The following is a 26783-nucleotide window of genomic DNA, read 5'->3' on the forward strand; positions in this document are numbered from 1 at the left end:
CAACATCATCCTCGGTCTATGGCACACACTGAGTACCAAGGGTCAAAAGCATCAAGATGGTATAAATTCAAATACATAAAATAATAAGAGTAACAATGTCATTGCACAATTTAGGATACATTTTTCTTTCACATACTTAGATCAACTCCTTATTCTCAGCCATGTTAGAGATGGACAGTGAAGTGTTCAACGATTCAGATTAGTAAAATAAATTAACTAAAGGAGAACATAAGCTATTTGGTGGTGCTTGCTACTCTTTACTTCAGAATGCATCTTATAAAATTCAGATTTAAATAAGATTATGAAAACAAAAGTGATTTAGGTTTAATTATGAAAATTAAGTAATGATCATATATTGAAGATCCAGCCCACCTCTTGCGTAAGCATTTTCATAAACATGATCACACTCAATCTTCAAAACATCCCTAAGAAGTACTATTACATGCATTTAAATAAATGAGAAAAATAAAGAGTTTAACTGATTTCTCCAATTTTACAATGGTCTTAAATGGCAAAGGAGGAATTTATATACAGATCCTTCTCAAGAAACATTTTGCATTTTGTAGAAATTCTCATGATAGACTTCAAATGCATTGTTCTACTATTAAGTATATATTATATATAGCCTAATATATATATATGCATATAGATAGATAGATATTAATAGATAGATAGAGAGAGAAAGAGAGAGAGAATATTTCCCTGCCTCTCTTCCATCCTGCCTGCCTACCTGCCTATCCGCTAATGATTACTCAGAACCTAATTTGTGTCACTGTGTTAGGGCTGTGTTTTGTAATATATCCTTTTTGCCTGTGTTATACCTCACTTTAGATTTAAAAATTGGTTTAAAATCTACAGAAGTTCTAATGTAGTATTATGTACATCTCAATCAAGCAATATGTTAGGATGATTGGAACTTAAATAATAAGCCTTGAAAATATGGGATTTGATACTGAAGTATTTAGATGGTTATTTCATTTTGTCAATTAAAACAAACTCCTCTGAAACTACTACTCTAGGTAACATTAGTTTTACTTATTCCTTGCCATGTGTTTCTTGCATTATTTTAGAATATTGCTTAAAATTTTTAGAATAGAAGAATATAAGAAAGGGCAGTCTGAATCAGTCAAATAGACCATTTGACTTAGTATTACAACATTGTCCCCAAGCAATTCTCCATGACTACAAAAGGTTAACAATCAGTACTAAATATCAACACAATGTGTTTTTAAGTTTTTCCCCCCTAAATCCTTGTACTTTTGTTTTCTATGTTTAAATTTTTTTTCATATTTTGTGTTTCAAAGAGACCTGCACTAATTTCTTAACAAGAGCAAGTTACAGTTCATTGCTAAGGTTTCAATTTGGGGCGTGCAGAAACAGTATGTGGAAAGGTTAATTGCCTTAGGTAAGGTTACTCGAATTTTATGTTTCTAAGTTATTTAACTTTTTGATCCATGACACTGCTTATAAAAATTACAAATACAAACTATATAAACTATATAGACTTCTTCTGCATTTAAAATCTCCCTTGAGGAGAATATATATATATATATATACACACACACACATTATATATATATACATTATATATATATATACACATTATATACATATATATATACACACACATTATATATACTTTTTTTTAGTAAGGTGTAAAACAGCAGTTCTCAAATTGGCTTCACATTAAAATCACCTAGGGAACTTTAAAAAATCCCTTTGCTTAGTCCATATCCCACATCAATAAAATCAGACTCTCTGGGGTAGAACCCACACATCCGTATTTTTATTAAAGCAAGTTGAGTGATTCCAAGGAGCAGCCAATATTGAAAATCACCGGCGCCCCCAAAACTGATTGTAGAACAGAACATATATAATCCCAAATTGTAATACTTTCGCATAATTAAAATACTCACAGTATGTAGCACTTTCTATTAATTCATATTGTTAAGCAGCATTGGAACTATGCTTTATTTCATTTTTTGATATTATAAATTTGGAGAAAAATATAGTTTTCAAACAAGTTTGAAAACGTGTTTTCTTTGTTTAATACATTTTCATATGAATTGTAGATACTCAAGACAAATTTGATCCTCTCAGAAAGGTGGAGTGAGGGACCACCAAAACACAAAACTATATGTAATGCGTACTGCAGTACTATTGGTGCTTCTTTGTATATGCTTTGCCTATTTCTGAAAAGAAATAAAAGAATCTGGTGCTGTGATGTCTTGCAAAGCAAGAACTAGGGAAGTGGACTGAGAGACAGGGGTGAAAGAGAGATTTAAGTTTCTCTTTATACTAAAAGGAATCCAAAGGAGTCCATAAACTGCTGGAATTAATAACTGAATTTGAGAAGGCCATAGGATACAACGTCAATGTATATATTTAATTATACTTCTGTATATTAGCAATAACAAAATATTAAACTTAAAGAAAAACTTTTACAATGGTATCAATAAAACAACAAATATCTAGAAATAAAACTAGTGAAATTTGTGTAAGACCTTCATACTGAAAACTATAAAAATTGCTGAGAGAAAGTGAATAAAGTCCAAGAAAATGCAGTGATATATCATGCTCATGGATTAGAAAACTCAAATTGCTATAATTTTCTCTAAATGAATATATAGAATTAATGAAACCCCTATAAAAATTCCAGCAAGTTATTTTTGAGGGAATAGGTTATCCTAATCTAATTACTTTTAAGAAATAGATTATTCTAAAATTATATTGAAATGCAAAGGATCTAGAACAATCAACTAATACTGAAAAAAGAACAAAGTTAGAGTATTTACAGTACCTTATTTTCAGTTACTATAAAGTTATAGTAATCACGAGAGTAGAGTATTAAGCAAAATGAAACCAGAAATATAAGACTACACATATAGTCAACTGATTTCAACAAAGGCTCCAAATCAGTTTAATAGGGAAAGGAAAGTCTTTTTAAGCAACTACTACTGAAACAAGTGGCTATCTATATGAAAAAGGTAAATTTCAACCTATCATACCCATACACAAAAATTAATCTGAGATGATCATAAATGTAATATAAAGCTTCTAGAATATAGGAAGATATTTTCATAATCTTGGAGTAGGCAAAGATTTCTTAGATAGAACACACAAAATAATAATAAGAGAAAAATTGGTAAATCGAACTTAACCAAAATTGAATTTTTTTATTCTTTAAAAGACATCATTGAGAAAACGAATTGGCAAATTTTTCTTCACATTCAAAAGTGAAATATTGGAAATATGGAGTTTCTGTTGTTCTTGCTAATGTTCTTTTGTAATCATCACTATCTATCTTCCAGTTCAGGAAACATGATGATTAAAGACAGTTCAGTAACATGCAATGACTTTTGTTACAAAAAAAGTGAGTAATATAGTCACAGAAACACTGAGGCAAAAAAAAACTATGAGAAGTTGAGCCTCCATCATGGTATCTCCTTGTTTCCTTGTGTTCCAGATGATAACGCTGTAGAGTCAGAAGTATGGTGTTAGAAGTGGAGTTAGAACTGGAGCACCTTCTTTTGTAGAAAAGCTTGTCTCATCTTGGGGGCAGGATAACCATCTGTTAACTATCAAAGCATAACTTCTCTCTGTAGATGTCATTATGTTCTTTCTTTAAATCAACCTTATAGTTTTTATCTCTCACTATAAATCCCCCTCCAGGTCTCTGTTAGCATCATATGGAAATGAATACCTATATATGCTGCTCACAAATATTCTAAACCTCGTTGACTGGTCATGAATTCTGGGACAGTGATGATACAAGGAAATATATTCTCTTCCTTATGTTCTATAGTAGGTAGGATTTATTGGCACATACTTTTTGGCTGAAATGAACATAATAGATATAAAACATTATTATTGACTTTTTTTGTCCTTTTGAAACTACTATATCCACCCCTGGTGAAGCTGTTATTCATGGGCTATTGCCTCCTCTGTCACAGGGGAGGACCATATGACCCAAGGTGGCCTCATCCCCTAGACCACAATTGGTCCACAACAGTCATGTTATTGATGTTTACAAAAATATTTTACAGCTTAAACCTGATAGATGATTATTCTTCCTTAGCATTAAAGAGGTATGGAGGAGGGCAGTGCAGAGATTGTATGGTGGCTAGATGTCCTAAGGAACACAGATTTCTATCATTCTGCTCCACCATCCATCCTAACTAATGGCTACCATTTTTCTTAGTCATTTCATGGCCCAAGGTGACTACTAGTGCTTGAGTCATCACCTTGCAGGCCTGAAGGAGTAACGGCAGAAAGGCAAAAGAAGAAGTCTTTTTACTTGAAGAAAGCTCCATTAACGTATTCTTCCTGGAAGTTCCTCACAATACTTCTGCTTACATTTCAATGGTCAGAACTTAGTCATGTGACAATATCTAGCTTCAAGGGGAGATGGGAAATGTGATGACATTCTGAATAGCAATGTGTCAACAAAAGACTTAGTGCTCTGTTTCTAAGGGGAAAGTGAAAAAATGGGTATATTGATAGGCAATTTAGGAGTCTCTGTCAATACGTAAACAAGACTAAAGCAATTTGAGGTGATTTCCATGGCTGCTGAAAGAGAGAATATTTCTTTCCTTTCAAGATTGCAAGTATTATAACCTCAAGTTGCCATGGGTCATTTAAAAACCATGTAGAGAGTACCCATCTCAGAAGCCAACATAAGGAATAGTTTAGAACTGGAGAAAAAGAAGATAAGGCTCTTGTGACTCTATGTGAATACTTGGATCCAAATTGTGCCTGAAGTCAATTCCATCCACTCCTTGGAATCAAGGCAGAAAATTTATTTTCCCACTGGTTTGTGCTGAATTTCTTTTGTTTACAGACAAGAGTCCCAACTAATGCAAATACCATACTATATTTTGCTTAGAAATAGTATGGACTCTTATTAATATTTTTTTCTGTATGTGCTGATTTACATAATTCCCAAGCTATTTCATTGGTTTATAATTACCTGGGAAAATCAGTCTCTTTCCACAAGAAGTCTCAAAATCAGTCTCTATTGAAAAGTGATTTGTAAACTCAGGTTTCCATGAAAATGGGAAATGGTACACCTTGTTTTGAGCATATTCTCTACATGACCAACATGATTACAGCATTTAGTGATACTGATTATCTGGAAAACTGCAGGTTGCCTTGCATTGTAAAGTGTATGGTGGATCTGAAAATTAATTTCATGTTACTTCTCATCAATCAGGGTAATATTCCTCAATGAGCACTTACATGCACAACCTGTTCTTCTAGGGGAAGTGGCAATAATATGTGGATGCACCAACAGTTGAAAAACAATGCCAACTGCAGCATGTCCCCATGGGATTCTCCTACTTCCGTTTTGCTTTTGAATTATTAATTTTTTTTTAATTTTTACATTATTCTTCCAGGTAGAGAAGAGAAAGCTTTATAAAGTAAAACAAATTAACAATGACATGTTTTCTTTATAAAGAGATGAATCTATAATAAGCTAGCTCTCTAGAAGCTCCAATAATGACATTTTAAAAATTGCATGTCAATACAATGTAATTTTCAGTGGAAATTTTTTGAATTCACATTACGCAGTTTCAGAAAGTGTCATATTACATCCTGTAATGCCATCTATCGCATTTGACAAGAATTTGTGCTTTTTTTTTCTTATTTAGAAATTTGTATTATAATGTTATGGGCGTGAAATGAGGGGAAGTAGTTATTATCCCATCTTTTGTCAACACCCTCTGTACGTCATCTGCCAAACCCCTACAAATCGATTCATCATTTTCTTTTCAACAGTCTGTAGTCATGACAGATTGTATGTTAATATTGTACAAACAAATTTACATTTGTGATTCACAGATGAAGAGGAACCCAAATCTCCATAATACGAAGGTATGAGTAGGGTATTTCTCTTCAGTTATTCCTGAGCCTTGGTTAGAGATTCTGGTAGTCACGGTCTAACAATTCTACTTACGCTCCCTCTTCCAGCTTAAGAGAAAAACAAAATAAGCCTCTTGCTGCATTTTTCTAAATAATGATTCTATGTTTTATTTTAAAAGCAAACTAAAAGCAAGTTGAGGCAATTAAAAAGTAAGTCTACCAAAATATTTCTTAATATACAGTTGATTACATTTGTCTATTTGGTCTGACCCTATTGATTAAGAGTCAACAGACAATTGCTCAATTTTGGATAGACAACAACAGACCCTGATTTGGTTTGGGCAATGAGGCATACACAGTGGAAAGAAGCAGAGCATTAAAGGCAGAACTTGATTTGAATCTTAATTATGGCTCTTACTCGTGTGTAACCTACGGTAGTAATTATTTGTCTTCTTTGTGCCTCAATTTCCAGAAGGCTAAAAACTGAAGGAAAATACATAAAGCGTTGAAATGAAACCTGGCTTCATAAGTAGTAACTAGTGACAATTAAGTAATAGTAACATACTTTGGAAAGTGTGTAATGAATTTAGTAAGAAATGTCAGAAAAATGTGTTAATGAATTTGTAGCAAACTATTCAAATATTTACCAAATTTTTCTTTTTTAACACTTCTATTTGGTGGTTTTCATTTGATATCATTTATTACCTTAATACTTTGAAAAGTCAAGGCCCAAATACACACACACACATATATATACACATATACACAAATGGATCCCTTCAATCACTTCATCACTTATTCAATATGCTCTCAGTTTTTCAGGATTTTGATATTGTCGAATTTTCTCACTATAATACTTTTAATTTGTGTATAAATTCATGGAGAAATGGACTAAATATAAATATTTTTAACTTTCTCGTATTGATAGTACTTTGATTTTAGTATTTCTAGTATTGAGTGGCATAATTATTTCTCATACTTTTTTTTTTTACGTTTTTATTGGTGTATAATTGCTTTACAATGGTGTGTTAGTTTCTGCTTTATAACAAGGTGAATCAGTTACACATATACATATATCCCCATATCTCTTCCCACTTGCATCTCACTCCCTCCCACCCTCCTTATCCCACCCTTCTAGCTGGTCACAAAGCACCAAGCTGATCTCCCTGTGCTATGTGACTGCTTCCCACTAGCTATCTATTTTACATTTGGTAGTATTTATATGTCCATATGTACACTACCACTCTCTCACTTTGTCCCAGCTTACCCTTCCCCCTCCTCTTGTCCTCAAGTCCATTCTCTAGTAGGTCTACGTCTTTATTCTCGTCTTACCCCTAGGTTCTTCATGACCATTTTTTTGTTTTGTTTTGTTTTTAGATTCCATATATATGCATTAGCATATGGTATTTGTTTTTTTCTTTCTGACTTACTTCATTCTGTATGACAGACTCTAGATCCATCCACCTCACTACAAATAACTCAATTTCGTTCCATTTTATGGCTGAGTAATATTCCATTGTCTATATGTGCCATATTTTCTTTATCCATTCATCTGTCAATGGACACTTAGGTTGCTTCCATGTCCTGGTTATTGTAAACAGAACTGCAATGAACAGTGGTACATGTTGTGGTACATGACTCTTTTTGAATTATGGTTTTCTCAGGGTATATGCCCAGTAGTAGGATTGCTGGGTCATATGGTAGCTTTATTTTTAGTTTTTTAAGGAACCTCCATACCGTTCTCCATAGTGGCTGTATCAATTTACATTCCCACCAACAGTGCAAGAGGGTTCCTTTTTCTCCACACCCTCTCCAGCATTTATTGTTTGTAGATTTTCTGATGATGGCCATTCTGACCGCTGTGAGATAACATCGCATTGTAGTTTTGATTTGCTTTCTCTAATGATTAGTGATGTTGAGCATTCCTTCATGTGTTTGTTGGCAATCTGTATATCTTCTCTGGAGAAATATCTATTTAGGTCTTCTGCCCATTTTTGGATTGGGTTGTTTTTTTGATATTGAGCTTCATGAGCTGCTTGTAAATTTTGGAGATTAATCCTTTGTCAGTTGCTTCATTTGCAAATATTTTCTCCCATTCTGAGGGTTGTCTTTTCATCTTGTTTATGGTTTCCTTTGATGTGCAAAAGCTTTTAAGTTTCATTAGGTCCCATATGCTTATTTTTGTTTTTATTTCCATTTCTCTAGGAGGTGGGTCAAAAAAGATCTTGCTGTGATTTATGTCATAGAGTGTTCTGCCTATGTTTTCCTCTAAGAGTTTTATAGTGTCTGACCTTACATTTAGGTCTTTAATCCATTTTCAGTTTATTTTTGTGTATGGTGTTAGAGTGTTCTAATTTCATTCTTTTACATGTAGCTGTCCAGTTTTCCCAGCACCACTTATTGAAGAGGCTGTCTTTTCTCCATTGTATATTCTTGTCTCCTTTATCAAAGATAACGTGACCATATGTGCGTGGGTTTACCTCTGGGCTTTCTATCCTGTTGCATTGATCTATATTTCTGGTTTTGTGCCAGTACCATACTGTCTTGATTACTGTTAACTTTGTAGTATAGTCTGAAGTCAGGGAGCCTGATTCCTCCAGCTCCATTTTTCATTCTCCAGATTGCTTTGGCTATTTGGGGTCTTTTATGTTTCCACACAAATTGTGAAATACTTTGTTCTAGCTCTGTGAAAAATGCCAGTGGTAGTTTGATAGGGATTGCATTGAATCTGTAGATTGCTTTGGGTAGTAGAGTCATTTTCACAATGTTGATTCTTCCAATCCAAGAACATGGTATATCTCTCCATCTATTTGTATCATCTTTAATTTCCTTCATCAGTGTCTTATAATGTTCTGCATACAGGTCTTTTGTCTCCTTAGGTAAGTTTATTCCTAGATATTTTATTCTTTTTGTTGCAATGGTAAATGGGAGTGTTTTCTTGATTTCACTTTCAGATTTTTCATCATTAGTATATAGGAATGCAAGAGACTTCTGTGCATTAATTTTGTATCCTGCTACTTTACCAAATTCATTGATTAGCTCTAGTAGTCTTCTGGTAGCATCTTTAGGATTCTCTATGTATAGTATCATGTCATCTGCAAACAGTGACAGCTTTACTTCTTCTTTTCCGATTTGGATTCCTTTTATTTCCTTTTCTTCTCTATTTGCTGTGGCTAAAACTTCCAAAACTATGTTGAATAAGAGTGGTAAGAGTGGGCAACGTTGTCTTGTTCCTGACCTTAGTGGAAATGGTTTCAGTTTTTCACCATTGAGGACGATGTTGGCTGTGGGTTTGTCATATATGGCCTTTATTATGTTGAGGTAAGTTCCCTCTGTGCCTACTTTCTGGAGGGTTTTTACCATAAAGATGTTGAATTTTGTCAAAAACTTTTTCTGCATCTATTGAGATGATCATATGGTTTTTCTCCTTCAATTTGTTAATATGGTTTATCACATTGATTGCATATATTGAAGAAGCCTTGCATTCCTGGGATAAACGCCACTTGATCATGGTGTATCATCCTTTTAATGTGTTGTTGGATTCTACTTGCTAGTATTTTGTTGAGGATTTTTGCATCTATGTTCATCAGGGATATTGGCTTGTAGTTTTCTTTTTTTTGTGACATCTTTGTCTGGTTTTGGTATCAGGGTGATGGTGGCTTTGTAGAATGAGTTTGGGAGTGTTCCTCTCTCTGCTATATTTTGGAAGAGTTTGAGAAGGATAGATGTTAGCTCTTCTCTAAAGGTTTGATAGAATTCGTCTGTGAAGCCATCTGCGCCTGGGCTTTTGTTTGTTGGAAGATTTTTAATCACAGTTTCAATTTCAGTGCTTGTGATTGGTCTGTTCATATTTTCTATTTCTTCCTGGTTTAGTCTCACAAGGTTGTGCTTTTCTAAGGATTTGTCCATTTTCTCCAGGTTGTCCATTTTATTGGCATATAGTTGCTTGTAGCAATCTCTCATGATCCCTTGTATTTCTGCAGTGTCAGTTTTTACTTCCCCTTTTTCATTTCTAATTCTGATTTGAGTCTTCTCCCTTTTTTTCTTGATGAGTCTGGCTAATGGTTTATCAATTTTGTTTACTTCTCAAAGATCCAGCTTTTAGTTTTATTGATATTTACTATCGTTTCCTTCATTTCTTTTTCATTTATTTCTGATCTGCTCTTTATGATTTCTTTCCTTCTGCTAACTTTGGGGTTTTTTTGTTCTTCTTTCTCTAATTGCTTTAGATGTAAGGTTACATTGTTTATTTGAGATGTTTCTTGTTTTTTAAGATAGGATTGTATTGCTATAAACTTCTCTCTTAGAACTGCTTTTGCTTCATCCCATAGGTTTTGGGTCATCGTGTTTTCATTGTCATTTGTTTCTAGGTACTTTTTGATTTCCTCTTTGATTTCTTCAGTGATCTCTTGGTTATTAAGTAGTGTATTGTTTAGCCTCCATGTGTTTTCCTTTTTTCCTGTAATTGATATCTAGTCCCATAGCGTTGTGGTCGGAAAAGATACTTGATATGATTTCAATTTTCTTAAATTTACCAAGGCTTGATTTGTGCCTCAAGATATGATCCTGGAGAATGTTCCATAAGCACTTGAGAAGAAGTGTGTATTCTTTTGTTTTTGGAAGGAATGTCCTATGAATATCAATTAAGTCCATCTTGTTTAATGTATCATTTAAAGCTTGTGTTTCCTTTTTTCACTTTGGATGATCTGTCCAGTGATGAAAGTCGGGTGTTAAAGTCCCCTACTATGATTGTTTTACTGTCAATTTCCCCTTTTACGGCTGTCAGTATTTGCCTTATGTATTGAGGTGCCCTAGGTTGGGTGCATAAATATTTACAATTATTATATCTGCTTCTTGGATCGATCCCTCGATGATTATGTCGTGTCCTTCTTTGTCTCTTGTAATAGTCTTTGTTTTAAAGTCTATTTTGTCTGATATGAGAATTGCTACTCCAGCTTTCTTTTGCTTTCCATTTGCATGGAAGATCTTTTTCCATCCCCTTACTTTCAGTCTGTATGTGTCACTAGGTCTGAAGTGGGTCTCTTGTAGACAGCATATATACAGGTCTTCTTTTTGTATCCATTCAGCCAGTCTATGTGTTTTGGTCGGAGCGTTTAATCCATTTACATTTAACGTAATTATCGATATGTATGTTCCTATTACCATTTTGTAAATTGTTTTGGGTTTGTTATTGTAGGTATTTTCCTTCTCTTGTGTTTCCTGCCTAGAGAAGTTCATTGAGCATTTGCTGTAAAGCTGGCTTGGTGGTGCTGAATTCTCTTAGCTTTTGCTTGTCTGTAAAGGTTTTAATTTCTCTGTAAAATCTGAATCAGATCCTTGCTGGATAGAGTAATCTTGGTTGCAGGTTTTTCCCTTTCATCACTTTAAATATGTCCTGCCAGTCCCTTCTGGCTTGCAGAGTTTCTGCTGAAAGATCAGCTGTTAACCTTATGTGGAGTCCCTTGTATGTTATTTGTTGTTTTTCCCTAGCTGCTTTTAATATTTTTTCTTTGTATTTAATTTTTGATAGTTTGGTTAATATGTGTCTTGGCATGTTTCTTCTTGGATTTACCCTGTCTGGGACTCTCTGTGCTTCCTGGACTTAATTAACTATTTCCTTACCCATATTAGGGAAGTTTTCAACTATAATCTCTTCAAATATTTTCTCAGTCACTTTCTTTTTCTCTTCTCCTTCTGGGACCCCTATAATTCGAATGTTGGTGTGTTTAATATTGTCCCACAGGTCTCTGAGACTGTCCTCAATTCTTTTCATTCTTTTTTCTTTTTTTCTGCTCTGCAGTAGTTATTTCTACTATTTTATCTTCCAGGTCTTCTGGATGAATGGATAGATAAGACTTTGTTTGCCATCATAGATAGAAATATTTAGTATGCAACTAGAACACAGTTTTTGTTTATCTTCTCCTCAATACCCTAAATACCTTAGAGAAGCCATAGTTTAGATGGTTTAGAATGCTTAGGAGAAACACTGTTTTTTATCTGGAGGAAAGGGTATATGAAGAAAAAGCATGTTTTAGCAATACCATTGTCTGGTGGCCAATCGCACTTTCTGCTAAGGTACTTCAAGTCTCTATTGTCATATCGTGCCTTATTTTCACACGTAAAATCATTTCAACAGAGCAGATTATGGAAAGTCACGATAATAACATAGACTCTATTTTTAAGGACCCAACTGACAGGCTGTAAGGAAATTACTGAAAAAGGATAAAAAGAGGAAGTGGAAATAGTTGTGCTAGATGATAGTGACCAACACTTTTCAATCTTAGGCTCTGATCTAATTATGTGGATATACAGTAGGATACCCTCTTGCCCCTTACATACTTATACAGTCTTCAAGATTCCCTTTTGTCAATTTTTTTTCCTTTAAAATGAATCTAATGCGTATTTAAATCTGATATCAGCTGAATACAAAGGTTTGGTTGTAAATCTATGGTGGGAGTAGAAGAGAAACAACACATTGAGCTATTCAGGGTCCCTCAAATGGAGGAATATCCTTAGATTCTTGAACCACAAAGCAGTAATGTCTTGTTCTGATACATGGACTTGAAATGTATGGTGTCAGTGCCCCATCTACAATCCTTGGTATCTGTCATGCCTGTCTATGCTAAGCCAATGACTTCTAACTACAAGCACATGTGACTCTCTGCTTGGTCCCAATCCGGAGGTGCTTTTTAGGCACTAATGCCCTTCCCTTCCTTGGAGCAGTGTTAAACCAATGACTGACAGGAGTTGGTGAATAAATATCTCAGCTCTGTCCTCTTTTTAGGGTAACTGAGTATTCTATATTATCTCACAGAATTTCCTGGTAGAATAGATCTCATTCCTGCAGTAACTTGCTCAATAATGTACCTTCTATTCCTCCTTCCCTTCCTTGGTTAACTGCCTGCCCATTACTGATTTCTGGAATCATCTCTCCAATAAACCACTTATACTCAAATTCTTGTGAATGCAAGTTCTAATTCCAGGAAAACCCAACTTAAGAAAGGATGTATGTAGTCATTTAGTCAACAAACATGACTCAATGCCTATCATGTACTTGGCACTGTTCTGAGTTCATAGGGTTTATACCAGTGAATGAAACAGATATAAATCCCTACCCTCATTGGTTTATATGCTAACGGCCAAGTGCCGATTTGAGAGACTAGAAATAAAGAAAAAAAAAAGTTTACAGAGAGTAAGGAGTGTATTAATGAGAAATAAAGAAGAGAAGAGGATAAGGAATGTGTGTGGAGAGGGAATTTCAAACAGGATAGTCTGAAAACTCTACACTAAGAAAGTGACCTTGAAAATTGGCAAAGAGAAAAGGATTGAGACATGCTGCCATCTGGGACAAAGGGCATCCCAGGAAGAAATAGGACCTTGAAAGAATAAGCAGGCCTGGAGTGTCCAAGAAACAGCAGGGAGACAAAGGTGGCTAAAGGAGAGGAAACAGGTCAACTTCAGCAAGAGCCATGGGAGAGGTAAGGAAGATGGTCCATTTGTGCAGAGGGGCACACACATCAAGCAAGGCTTTGAACAGAACTTCTCTTGCTATTTCTCCTCCTTGGAAGAGAGCATATATATTTGGCCTCTTCCTTTTTTGACAAATGAATTTCAGGTACTTGTTTAGATTTATGCCAAAATAAAGATAGAGATTTGAAAGACTGCTAAATGATTACAACAATACAGAAACCCAGATCGTGGACTGCCATGGTGGATTCCTTGGCCTGTATGTATTCTGGATAATTACCTTGTTCTCAGTCTCAGCTTTGTGTTTATCTTTACAAAGCTAGCATGGTGGCATACACTGATAAATAGGTAAAAAGAAGCCAAATTCATCTTTGAGAGAATACTGAGAATCTTATACAAAATGAAATGAATCTAGGGACAAGATTTATTGACTAGAGGTCAATAATTGGATTTACTGAATAAAAGTACCAAACAGGTCTATCATTTCAACCAGAATTGTATTTTATTTTTTATAGCATTGGCATTTTTTATTTCATTGTAGTTGGTACAGTAAAATTTGGTTATCCAAAGAGATTCTTAAGTAAATATTGTTATGAGCAGTTTTTAAACTAATATTAGTATTTTCAGATTCCAGCTTGAATTTTATGTTTTAGTTTGAAAACAATAATAGCAGCTAATATTTATTGAGTGTTTTCTCTGTACTAAGTTCAAGACTAAGCCTGATTCATGTGATCCTCCCAGCAACTCAACAAGGAAAGTATATTGAACAGTTGAGAATGCTAAAGTTCACGTTACAATAAATTACTTGTCAAATCCCACAGCTCTTAAAATGTGAGACCAGGACTTGAATCCATATCATCTCAACCAATATCTACACTATAACCCATTCCGAAACTGGAACACAAATAATCCCTCCAAACAACGTTCTCCATTGCTTCCTTCTTTTGCCACTTTACACCAAGATCTCAAGTTTTATGGATTCTAAAAGATGACTACAATTGTAAACATGTCAAAAGTTGTGCCACAGTTAATTCAAGAAAAACACAGTTGCCTTTACCATGAAACCCTGAAGCTGCAACAGGTCGGCATCAGAGGGAAAAAAAATTATACATTTAATAAGTGTAATTTACACTTAGAGATAAATATGGACAAAATTTTGAAGCTGTCAGTGACAAGATTTGTTATTCCTGAACTGTGTACATTTTTTCATAATCTGGCATACATTATAATTTGAGGAAAACAAGTTAACTCATTAAAAAAAATTATGGGGGTCTCTCTCTTTCTCTCTTTGTTTCTCTCTCTCTCAGGACAGAATATGCCCCTTACTTGACTTACAGTTCAACCAGATGCTACATATCAATACATGATCACATCAGCCTTTATTTTATCATTCCTCATTGGCTGCCTAGTCAGCAAGGTATTGATTTTTTTTTTTTTTTAAGATTCTGCTTACAGTACATGATTGTTTGCTTGGCTTTACTCCCAGATGTCTTTAAAAACCTTAATAGTGCACTTCCCTGTTAGATGGCTTTATTCACCTTTTAATAAGCCTGCTTGCCTCCTATATTAATACTGCATCTGCTCTAGAATCATATTTATCAGAGAGACAGGAGGCTATGAAAAAAATGCAAAAAAACCAGTGCTTGGACTGAATTTAATATGAGAATTTAAATAAAGGTGCCAATAAAATTTACATTTTAATACAGTCACTAGACATATGCAGAAAGCAAAGTATCTCAATGGAAAATATAAATCATCATTAGATCAAAAGTAAGCCAAAAAGAGCTCAAAGATGGATCCTTCTCAATGAATTTGTGTATATCACAAAGTTTACAAAGAATATGCTGAAAGTAAGACTTAAAGTTAATCTATGCCTTAAGAAGAAATCTGGGGAAAAAAGTGCTCTTGAAAAATAGAAAACCAAATGTTATGGAGGACAATGGATGAGACAACAAATTGAACCATACTAACTATGATGTACCAATATAACATTGTGGGCATTCTGTATCTTGAAACCAAAAGTCAATTATGTCTTTGAAGAGATGATAAATAAATTTATTTTGAATAATACCTTCAAGGTTAATTCTAAGCTGCTGAAAAACTAGATCCAAAGAATAATATTTGATGACAAACTGAAGGGACTATACTGATGGTATGCCAGCATACCCACCCTTGACACAACTTTATTAAACATTTTATTAAGAAATTACGTAAACATACGAAATGTGTTGTTGTCAAACTTTCAGATGGCACAAATCTAGGAGACATAGCTAAAATGTGAAAAGACATGGTTATAAGGCAAGCATTCTCAACAATCTGGAGTGAGGGTTTGATAGAGAATGAACTTTAATAGGTACAAAAGGAAATAACAAGGTATATGATGTAAAGGAGATTAAATATAATAGCCCTTTCAGCACCAAACAAAACTTTTTTTTCCTTTTTGCTGAGACCTGAGAGAAATTATTCTGAGCATCCTTTTAAAATAATAACCCCATTATCATTACTATATAGATACAATAATAAGTTTTATGTAAAATTCTATTATATTTTGTTAAGACATCTCGCATATAAGTGGATGACGAGTTGCTAAGGTCAGGGTCAAGAAAGACTTAGATATCTTCTCAGATTGGTCTGCTGACCACGAAAGGTCATTACACAGATCGAGGTTCTGATTTTTGAAAAGAATTTGGACGTTAGTAATTATTCTTTATTATTGCACATTAAGAGCATAGTGATGTGATATAAACATTCAACTGGACAATGGGTAGGAAAAAAGTCATCAAAATTGACACCGAAACAGGAGAGGTGACAGATGCAGAATCACCGTAATTCTGTGCTTTTTTTCACCAATACTGGATGAAAAATTTCCTTTTGGTAAAAGGAATATGCATATGGTTCCAAATGAAGGTAGAAGAGATTCAAATTTCAATCAACTAGGTAACATATTTGAGGTAGGGAAAAAATACCCACAGTTACTACTACTTTTACTGAGTGAGACATTATTGGAATTGGGGAGAAAAAATAGAAGGAATACGCTGCAAAGAGAAGCTAAGAAGAACGAACAAAAATGAAGAGATGGGAGGAAGGACACGAATAGTGAAGAAGAAAGACAGAGGAGAGATAAACTGTAATTAAATTTCCTGGAAGAAGTAAAGAAAAAATTGTCTTATTCTATTCAAACTAAAGAATGTTTAATAGATTTATGAAGAAAATTGAGCTTTGTAGGTCTATGAATTAATGAAATTTATCAATCACTATATAAATGTGTTTTGGAGAACAGTTAAATCTGTTGAGGGTAAAACAGATACACAGAAAACTAAGATTTTCTTCTTTTCCAATGCTAATGAATAGACCGGATAATTCAGCAACAATGAGCCAAATTTTGTTCCACCAAAGAGATCTGAGCAAACTTTCTTGTATCTTGATGAAAACGATTTGATATAATAAAGAAGTCAAATGTCTACAAGATTTCTCTCTCTATATATATATGAGAAAAGATTTTATTGAATTCATAATTTTAATAGAAACTTTTAAAACAGTTTCAGTTAACAGTAAACTGATCTTTCTTAATTACAAATGAATTCTTTGTGTTATATAATCGCTCTCCTTTTAGGCATTGAAACTAACTTGGATGGAAACTGATCATTAAGAAAACATAAGCTATTTAGATGGTAAATTTTGAAAAATATAATTATACCCCATTGGTATTATTATGTGGACTATAATCAGATTCTTGTTATTTGCAGAGGATGAAGTTCCTGTCTGGGGGAAAAGAAATCTTATAAATAATCTCATCTAAGCCTCTACATTTAAGGTGTAGAAACAGCCTCAGAGAACTTATGTGACTTCTTCAAGTCACACTGGTAGTTAATGACAAAATTTTGATTAGGCACAGGATCTCTGACTCTAAAAGTTGGAATAATTGTGTGGAAATCTGATTTTCCCTGGGCCAGTCAGACTTGTGTCCAATTCATTGGCCTGACTTTACCTTTCTGACTCTCTGTTTCCTCATCTATTAAATGGGAAGAATAATTAACAACCAGAATAATAATATCAATTCCACCTAATTTGAAGGTTTCTCTAAGGATTACAAGAAAGTGATGGACACATCTTAGGGCCTCAGCTAAATTTAATTATCTTGTCCTCTCTTCCTGTTCTCCCAGTTTCTACTTTTCTATCTTTTCTGATAATGGCCAGAAACGAATTCCACAAGTCAATCAAGACCATCTGTTCAAAATTCAAATGATAAATCAACAAATCTGAATATAGGTAAAGAGCCTGGGGGTACAATAGATAAATTTAGGAAAACTTAAGTATCAGTATCTCCCAAATCTCTGTTGCTAGTTTTTGGTTACCTTTGATTATCCTCAATAGCCAAACCCTCATCCTCTTTTAGCCCAAATCTTTAGCAAAGACCATCTTTCAATATGGGCCCTCCACTAAACACCAAGATCTGATTACAAAATAAAAGGAAAACGATGGACCCCAAAAGAGACAAATGCATCATTATGTTTCTCAAAAGAGTTGATCCTGTCTTCTCCAGGAATGATTTTCACTATAAATCCTTCACAAAATCCATTAAAGAAAAATTAATTCTCAAAGTTTCTCAATGATTTCTCCACTTTACAAGTCTAATTACATTGGTTATAGTCAACTTCTGAGTAAGTTCACAATGTTTGACTTAAAATGGCTTTATATAGAACCCTCACTTTGGACACTCCTAAATGGGCTTTTACTCATCTGAAAAAAATGAAAATAAAAATATATATGTAAATAATTAAGAAATATTATGGAAAATATATATCCAAATGGAGGTAAATATATCAAATCTAATCTAAATATACTAGATGAAAACAGCATATTCTTCTTCATATTTCTAAGTTAGCATAAATGTTCCATTGACTCAGTGTCGGAAAAAATATTTGCTTTCAGGAGGAGAGAACATTTAACTTAAACAGACCCATTATGTGTCAGATATAGTATAAATCATTTTGAGAATGTAGTCTTACTTAATCCTCTTAATAAGTTTATGATAGATATTGCTCATTTTACACAAGGAAACTGAAGCATATGGACGTTCATACACTTAATATTATTATATGGTCAGTAAATCATGAGGCCAAATTATTTACTGATCTTTACATTCTATCATACTACTAGTGTGATAACTACATATGTATTCATATGAGTATTCTGAGGGTTTCTCATCATTTTAGGTTCTGTAGCTTTAATTAACTAGGTGATTTTCAAAAGCATTTATGAAGCCTGCTTATGCTATAGAGTGATGGCAGAATATTTAGTCTTGAAAATATGTTATCTTACATCTTAATGGAGTACAAACATTTAACAGAATATTAGGAACTGTGAATTTTTAAAAATATACCTTATAAACTGAAAAATACTGTAATAAAAATGAGTTTTAAAAGAAGCCCTAAAGGTGTTATTGGCAGGCAGTACAATAATGGTAGATTGGTTGTATTATTTTAGCTTTAAAGAAAGAGAAATGTAATACACTTACACACACAAACAGAAACACACAATTCTATCACATTGCACCTAAAATATTGGGTTGACATCTCCAAGACTGTATTCCAAAGCTGAAGAAAATAGTAAAGCCATCTTAATCCTTTATCTTCTGTCTTAAGTTCCTTATATACTCCAGATATAGTAACATTGGTTTTCCTTTCTCTGCCAGTGTTTAAGAATGTTTGCTTTAGAGAAAATCCCCTTAGAGACAGATCTGAACTGAGGTTTCCAATAGGAAATCTGTCACTGTGAACGTCTATTGTTTCCTGCTAAAATGCAGCACTTACTTAGGAAGGGACTAGTTGAATAACCTTACCTTTCTGTGACATGTGGCTACAGAGCCAAAGCTACTAATTTTTACTCTAAAAGCCTCTAAATAAGAAAACTTGCCATTTTAAAATTAAATTGCATATACCATTAAGAAATAGTTTTGAAGGAAAATGACATTTCTTAAAACTATTTGTATTCGCTTGGCAGATACTCACATACCAGGGACCATGCTCTTCATGGTGTCATTTGTAGAACTATTTGTTCTACATTAATCAAAATATCATCTCCACCTCAGCAGGAGATCTTAGCAGATAATTAAGTTGATCCTTTTCAGAAAGTTTGCAATGCTGTTGCCTATTTATTAATAAAAAGAGAAACCCATATCTAACAGGATTTAAAATCTCGTTAGTTTTTTAAATCCTTTAAAAAGATAGCTAATACTTTTCCTAAAGTATTCTCCAATGACCATCTTTCTTTTATATTAACTGTAGAAATCAACATCACTTCTGTATGCAAGGTTTGGAATATATTGCTTTTATCCCTAAAGACAGTTAAATCATATAGATTTAGTTTCAGCTTCTTCTTTTACTTCCACAACTCAATTCCTGGCCCAGGGCCTAACATAATAAAAGTGAAATAAAAGAAAATAATATTAACCTTATCATTCAGATTTGATCAGTTTAAATAATATAAATAATCAGTATTTTCAGAATGTCAACTGCATGTAGTAGTGACATGTCTAATAGAAATGTGCCCTGGGTGAAGCAATGCCTGTATGGAGAAGGAATGAGTTCTCACCAAAGAACAGCATGGGGATGCTTCCATTTCTCACCACAGCTCTCTGCCTTCTTTCTTGAAGCCTGACCTAGGCTCAGTAGAGAATCTGAGAGTCTGCCTATGCCCACATTTCCCCAGATTCTGGCTCCCACCCACTCGTGACTCTCCTGTTTTTCACTAAACTCTCCTCTAGTCTTCAAGGGATGGAGGCAGAAGCTGCACTGAGAATATAAATTACTGTAGTGGGCCTTGGTCCAGTTATAATAGTTGCAAATTCATGTTTGGCTGGTGGCCTTTCATCATAGACACTGATTCATTGGCCCTGAATAGCCCATGGCCTCCAGTGAGACACATTTGCACCAGGGCTGAATTCGTCTCCTTTTGTGTAAAGAACCGCCACTCTCAGTATCTTCCTCACATAGAAAAAAATTCAGATTTTGAAATAACTCATCTCACCTGACCTTGCCTAGGGACCAAAAACATATAAAATACAGATGTGCTTAACAACTCAAAGGTATTTCACATCATTGCTACTCAAGGAGACATTTCTGGGTGTTAAATATAGGGCAAGAAGACAGGTTATAGGGTGACCATCCTCAAAAATAACGTGAAAGAAGGAGAAAATGCTCAGTCACTGATGATGTAGCCTTACTTACAAGCTTTATAATTTAGCCTGAGTACAGAGTCATGATTGGCATATTCCTAGAAAAGTTATCAACCTAGGGAATATACAATGAGTACTGTAGTCAGCTCCTCATTTATACATTTCTTCTAAATATATCAAAAAATCCCTTCAAAAACTGCCTATCTATCTAAAACGCCAATAAAAATTATTATATAAGAACTTACAATATCTGCTCTCCAAGTATTTACACCTGATAAAAAAAAAAAGTGCACTCCTTGTAGACCAAAATAGGCAATATACTCTTAAAGTTCTATTAGAATAAAGTAACAGTATGGTAAGAATTCTGTCCCTGTTTAGAACTATATTCAGTGTCTCTGTGTTATTCCAAAATCATTACTTATGCCAACTTCTTCAGATATGTGGTAGTACTAACTAAGCATTAACATGGTGGTAGAGACCTGGAGAAATAAAATCTGATTACAAAAACAGATTATGACTTAGTGGCTGGGACATTAATTTAGAAATGTCAGAGGAGGGCAAACAAAGCACTGAAAGTTTATCAAAGAAGTTGTGCTTCATATTTAAAAAAAAAAAGATTCTTGGTTAGAGTAAGAGGCACCAGATTTACCCTCTCCCTGAAACAACCAAAAAAATAAAAGATAAGATATATGAAACAGTGGTTATCAAGACATTAAACATCAGGCAATAAAGTACAATGATATCTGAGAGAAAAGAAACAAATGAGGTAAGCCCTAACAATCCTGGGTCTTATTGTCTTGAGAGAATTTCCAGGTGCAAGATGAGAAAGGGAAACACAGGGAAAGTCCAGTGGACTCCATGAGTTGACAAGACTGAACTGAGAGTCCAAGATCATGCAAGTACTCAGGACAGCCATGGAGATGAAAATGCTTCACAGAATGTGAACCCTGGAGATTTACAAAGGATCCTCCTTGAGGATATAGCAGAAGATGACTCAGTATGCACATATAAGGAAACTACCAGATGTTAGCAAAAGAACCATCTGCAAAGATTATAGGGAGAGTATCTGCAGCTCACACAGGACCTGGAATGGTGCCTGTTCCCACTAGTAAAACTGGACAATTTTATAATGTACAGGACACTGGGTAGAATATTCAGAATAGAATGGTGTCAGCTCAGTAGAAAAGAGTTAGTCCTAGAAAACAAAAACACTGCTCTGATTTCACCTAACAAATCATATTTTAAGAAAGATGCTAGACTCAAACAGACATATTCACAGTCACCTAAAATGTAAATAGTCTAAAAACTCCAATTAAAAGGCAGAGATTATCAACTTGGAAAAAAATTCCCAATTCTGTGCTAACTCTAGGAAATACACTTTAAATATAAAGTCACAAATACATTAGAAGTAAAAGAATAGAGAAAGATATACCATGCTAATAATAAATAAAAGAAACCAAGAGAGGCTATAATAATATCAAAGTAGATTTCATAGCAAAGAATTTTACTAGGGATAAGGAAGTTTATTTCCTAATTACAAATGGAAACATAACAATTCTAAAAGGCACTGGTAACAACATTTCCAAACATATGAAGCAAAAACTGGTAGAATTGCAAAGAAAAATTCACAGTAAGTCAGAAATTTCATTACTCATCTGACAGTAAATGATAGAATAAGTACACAAAAAATTAATAAGGATATAGAAGACCTAAACAGCACTATCAACCAACTTGATCTAAGGATATGTATAGAGCACCCAACAACAGCAAAATATACTTTCTTTTCAAAGGAACGTGAAATCTTTATCAAAATAGACTAAATCATGAACAATAAAAGATGTATCAATAAATTTCAAAGAATTCAAGTTAAGTAAAGAAGAAATTCAAACCATGAAAAGTATGTATTCTGGCCACCAATGGAATTAAATTATAAACAAAAATATCTAGAATATCCCCAGTTACTTGGACACTAAATAACACATTTCTAAATAACCCATAGGTTGAAGAAGAAATAAAAAGTGAAGTTAGAATGTACAAGTTAGAAATGAATAAAAATACAACATATAAAAATGTGTGGGATGCTGCTAAAGCAGTATTTAGGTGCACATTAAAAAATGAAACACCTATATTATAAGAGAAGAAAGGTTTCAAATCAGTGACCTCAGCTTACACAATCATAAACTAGAACAAGAAGAGCAAATTGAACCTAGAGTAAGGAGAAGAAGAGAATGAAAAGACAAGGCATAGACTACGAAAATATATTTGCAAAACATTTATCCAAAAACTAACTTGGATTCAGAATATATAAGAATTTGCAGAATTCAATAATATAAAAACAAACAATCCAATAAAAACATGAGAAAATTATCTGAATACATACTTCACCAAGGAAGATATACAGACAGCAAATATGCATGTGAAATGATGTTCAATATCATTAATCACTAATGAAATGCAAATTAAAGCCACAGTGAGATACCATTACAAATCTATTAGAATGACTAAAATTTAAAAGTACCAAGTATTGGCAAGGATGTAGAGGAACCTGGAATTCTCCAATACTGCCAGTGGGAATGGTAAAATAGTACAACCACTTTGTAAAAGAGTTTGATACTTTCTTAAAACGTTTCTTAAAAAGTTAAGCATATGCTTATCATGTGAACTAGTCTACCTGTAGAGAAAAGAAAGCATGTATCCACACCAAGACTAATACAAGAATGTTCATAGCAACTTGATTTGCAATAGTCTAAAACTTGAATCAGGGGATTAAGAGGTACAAACTATTAGATAGATATAAAATAAGCTACAAGAATGTATTGTACAACATGGGGAATATAGCAAATATTTTATAATAAATATAAATAGAATATAACCTTTAAAATTGTGAATCACTATATTGCATACCTGTAATTTATATAATATTGTACATCAACTATACTTCAATTAAAAAAAAACTTGAACTGACCCAAATGATCATAAATGGGTAAACAGATAAAAAATATTATATTTATCCATACAATAGAATTCTTCACAGCAATATAAAGGAATGAACATTCAATACAACCATCAACATGGATCATCTCAAAATAATTAAGCTGAGTGAAATAAGCCAGACAAAGTTAATACATACTGTATGACTCCAGTTTTATGTAAATGTACACTAATCTACAGGGGCTGAAAGCAGGTAATAGAGGCAAGGCAGGAAGTGGGGTGAGGGAGAGGTAGTGCAAAGGGAAACAAATTTCTAGGGGTGATAAACATGTTCATTATCTTGATTGTGGTGAGGATTTAATCACCTGTTTAACAAACCTGTTAACCCTTATCAAATTGTCCATTTAAAATATATGCAGTTTACTGTATGCCAGTTATACTTCAATAAAGCTGTTAAACAAACAAACAGTACTCACAGGGACGTGTAGTGAATATACAGAATTGTGAATCTAAGATTTCCTGGATACCATATAATATGTACCTGAAGATTCATACTAGTCATATGCTCTTTAACATTTATTAATACACTAGGCATTATTCTCTTAAGTCACCAACTCTTTGTTATTAACTCTACGTTTTATTTTTTCCTCTCTTCTGACAAAAAAAGCAAGATTTCACAGAACCATTTTATTGTCATAAAATTTCATAGTATTTATTTAAATCTTTTATTTGTTCCCTTCTGTCTCCATTACAGAATGTGTAATTGTTTTAGCCTGTGTCAATACTAAATATGTAGCGAAAAGTTCTGAAAAAAGGGACAAAAAATATTTTCTGTGGGTCTATTATGTACTTATACATCTACTAGGTACTCATATACCTTTATTTCTTTTAACCCTCTCATCAGCTTTCTAAGGACAAAAGTATTATATCTGTTTACAAATGAGGAAATAGTAGAGACCTGAAGAATCTATCCACTTAATGAATTTTGAAATCAAGAATGGAGCTCTGTTGCTAGTAACACCAGAGTTTTAGGCTCTTTTCAGAAAGCTGCCTGATTGTACTGCCATAGCACACTTTCTTCCTACAGAGAGGAGGCACATCTCATTGTACAAGTTTGACACAACGTGTCAGTGATTCTCTATATTGAAATTCCCTTACAATTTTAGCCAATTTGTACACTAATCAAGCCCCAACTACTGAACTGATCAGGAAGAAAAGCAGTTCTTCACAAATATGAAATAAAATACATATAAACTCAAAGAAAGAAAACTAGATTCCCAAAGTTCAGGTTTAGGGGAGAAAGGTATTATATTCGGCTGAACCAAATAAAATCTGTATTTTTAAAATTTCCTTCCTTCACTTGTTCCTCAAATGTTTATCTGTGCCAGATTCTGTACTAGGTACTGGATATATTAGGGATTAGAAAGATATATAGATCCAGCCCTCCTGGAATTTATAATTTGGCAAGGGAGACAGTAGGCTTCATTAGAACCTTTAAAAATGCAATAACATAGAAGCAGTATTAGAATACAATAGTGGGCATACAGCAATGGAGAACAGGAGATACTCAGCACATATATAACTAAAAATGCCGCATACTGTTCCACAGATCTTGCCTAAAGCATAGAACTTGGGAAGGTTTCAGGAGAGAGATATACAGCTGATGAATAGAAAGGAAAATAGAACACATGCAGAGAGATTAAAGAAAATGAAATTATTTTGGCCTGAAGAAGGATGTAAAAAAATTTGAGTCCTTAAACAAATGACTTTAACCCAAAGGATAACGTTTGGTTATTCAACATTTCCATTGGAAATATTTTAAAAGGAAAAAAAATAGGCTTAATTTATAGTGTGATTCTAGCATATTACCTAGACAAAGAGAAGTATTTTTGTTGTTTGTTTGTTTGATTAAGAATGATAGATGTGGCCCTATTAAAGTAGGTGAAAACCAGAGGACCTCTAATGATCCTTTTCCTTTGAAGATTCTATGAACATCATAACAATATACGCACTCTAGATGAAACTGCGTGGACTTGACGCTTTCAGCTCCATCCTTTATTGTGGTTTAGAAATGCATTCTGTGTTAATGCAGCAGCATGGTTAGTGAACACTTTCCATCTGTCAGTAAGATGCTGAAAATTACTAAGTCACAGCATTGAGCCAAAAAAATGAAATTGGGTGGATGAATAATTTTGTACTATAAAGAAGCAGTAAATTCCAGCTGTGAAAACCAAGTAGCGCAAAGAAAGCTCTGGGATTTAAGATTGGTACTGCCATCCCATTACCCCACACCCGATAGTTTTTGAAAAAGAGTCATCTTAACTGTTCCAAACTAGAGATTTTAGCATGTTCATTTCTTGCATTTGTTTCAGTGCCAAAAAATACAGCATGTAGTGCCAAGACTTTTTTTCCAGAAAAGAATCTAGATAATTCATGCCCAGTGATTAATTACCAAATTTCATAAAATAAGAAAAAAATGCTTTCTTATATTAAAGTTTTCAAAAAATTGGAACAAAGCACAGTGTCAATAACCTTCACTTCTGCATGGTGAAAGTTTTTGAAAGTATACTAAGAGTAATACTAGCATGAGCAAATATTCTCTTCTCAGTAGTCACTTGTATTTTAATCTACTTTAATAATAGTTTAGTCACCCAAAATTAATAACCATTGATAACAATAATTCTAGAATTCATTTTAACTATTAATAGATCCTCTGTATTACTTATGCTTCATTTAGATTGGTAGAGACTTTTGAATAAGAATATAATGAAGATACCATTTTTAAAAGCACTGTTGCAGTTCCTTAAATGACTTGCATTATGCATAGAGTTAGACTCTGAGGAATGTCACCATTTCCTGAAAATACTCTTTGTACGTACCTACAGCAATTTCATGTATTTATAAAAGCTTCAGGAAGGAGAAAATGCATGATTTAAAAAATAAATCTATATTCATGTTCATTCAGTTAATCAAGTGGAGGACAACATTTTCAAACGTGTGACCTGCATAACATGGATGGCAAGCTGTGGATCACGTACTAGATGGCTCTAACAGTGAATAAGCAGGGTGTTACATAGTATTGACTGGCTGCTGAGAAGGTTACCCCCTGTTCAGTTCTCTGTCATTTTTTCTAGTTGCTTCATTATGAAAAGTTTGGTCATGGGAAAATAGGGCTTTGCTCAACTCACTAATCTCCCTTTTAACAAAGAGAGAATTGGATTTTGTTAGGCTAGTGTCAAACTAGAATTGTGTCAAGCTAGAATTTAATGACATTGTTTTGCTTTCAAATTGACTATAGACAAGGCATCCCTTCATTGTCACTCCTATGCCCACTCACTATTAGTGA

At 33.7% G+C, this 26783-nt stretch overlaps 1 protein-coding gene across 1 annotated transcript in view; it reads right to left on the minus strand.

Moving 5' to 3' along the window:
• The window catches only part of LRP1B (LDL receptor related protein 1B), a 1810989-nt gene that overhangs the window by 172211 nt on the left and 1611995 nt on the right, over window positions 1–26783 (minus strand). The gene's annotated exons all lie outside the window — the stretch shown is intronic.

Source organism: Orcinus orca, chromosome 7 (genome assembly GCF_937001465.1).
Source record: "Orcinus orca chromosome 7, mOrcOrc1.1, whole genome shotgun sequence".
In the NCBI taxonomy this organism is placed as follows: Eukaryota; Metazoa; Chordata; class Mammalia; order Artiodactyla; family Delphinidae; genus Orcinus; species Orcinus orca.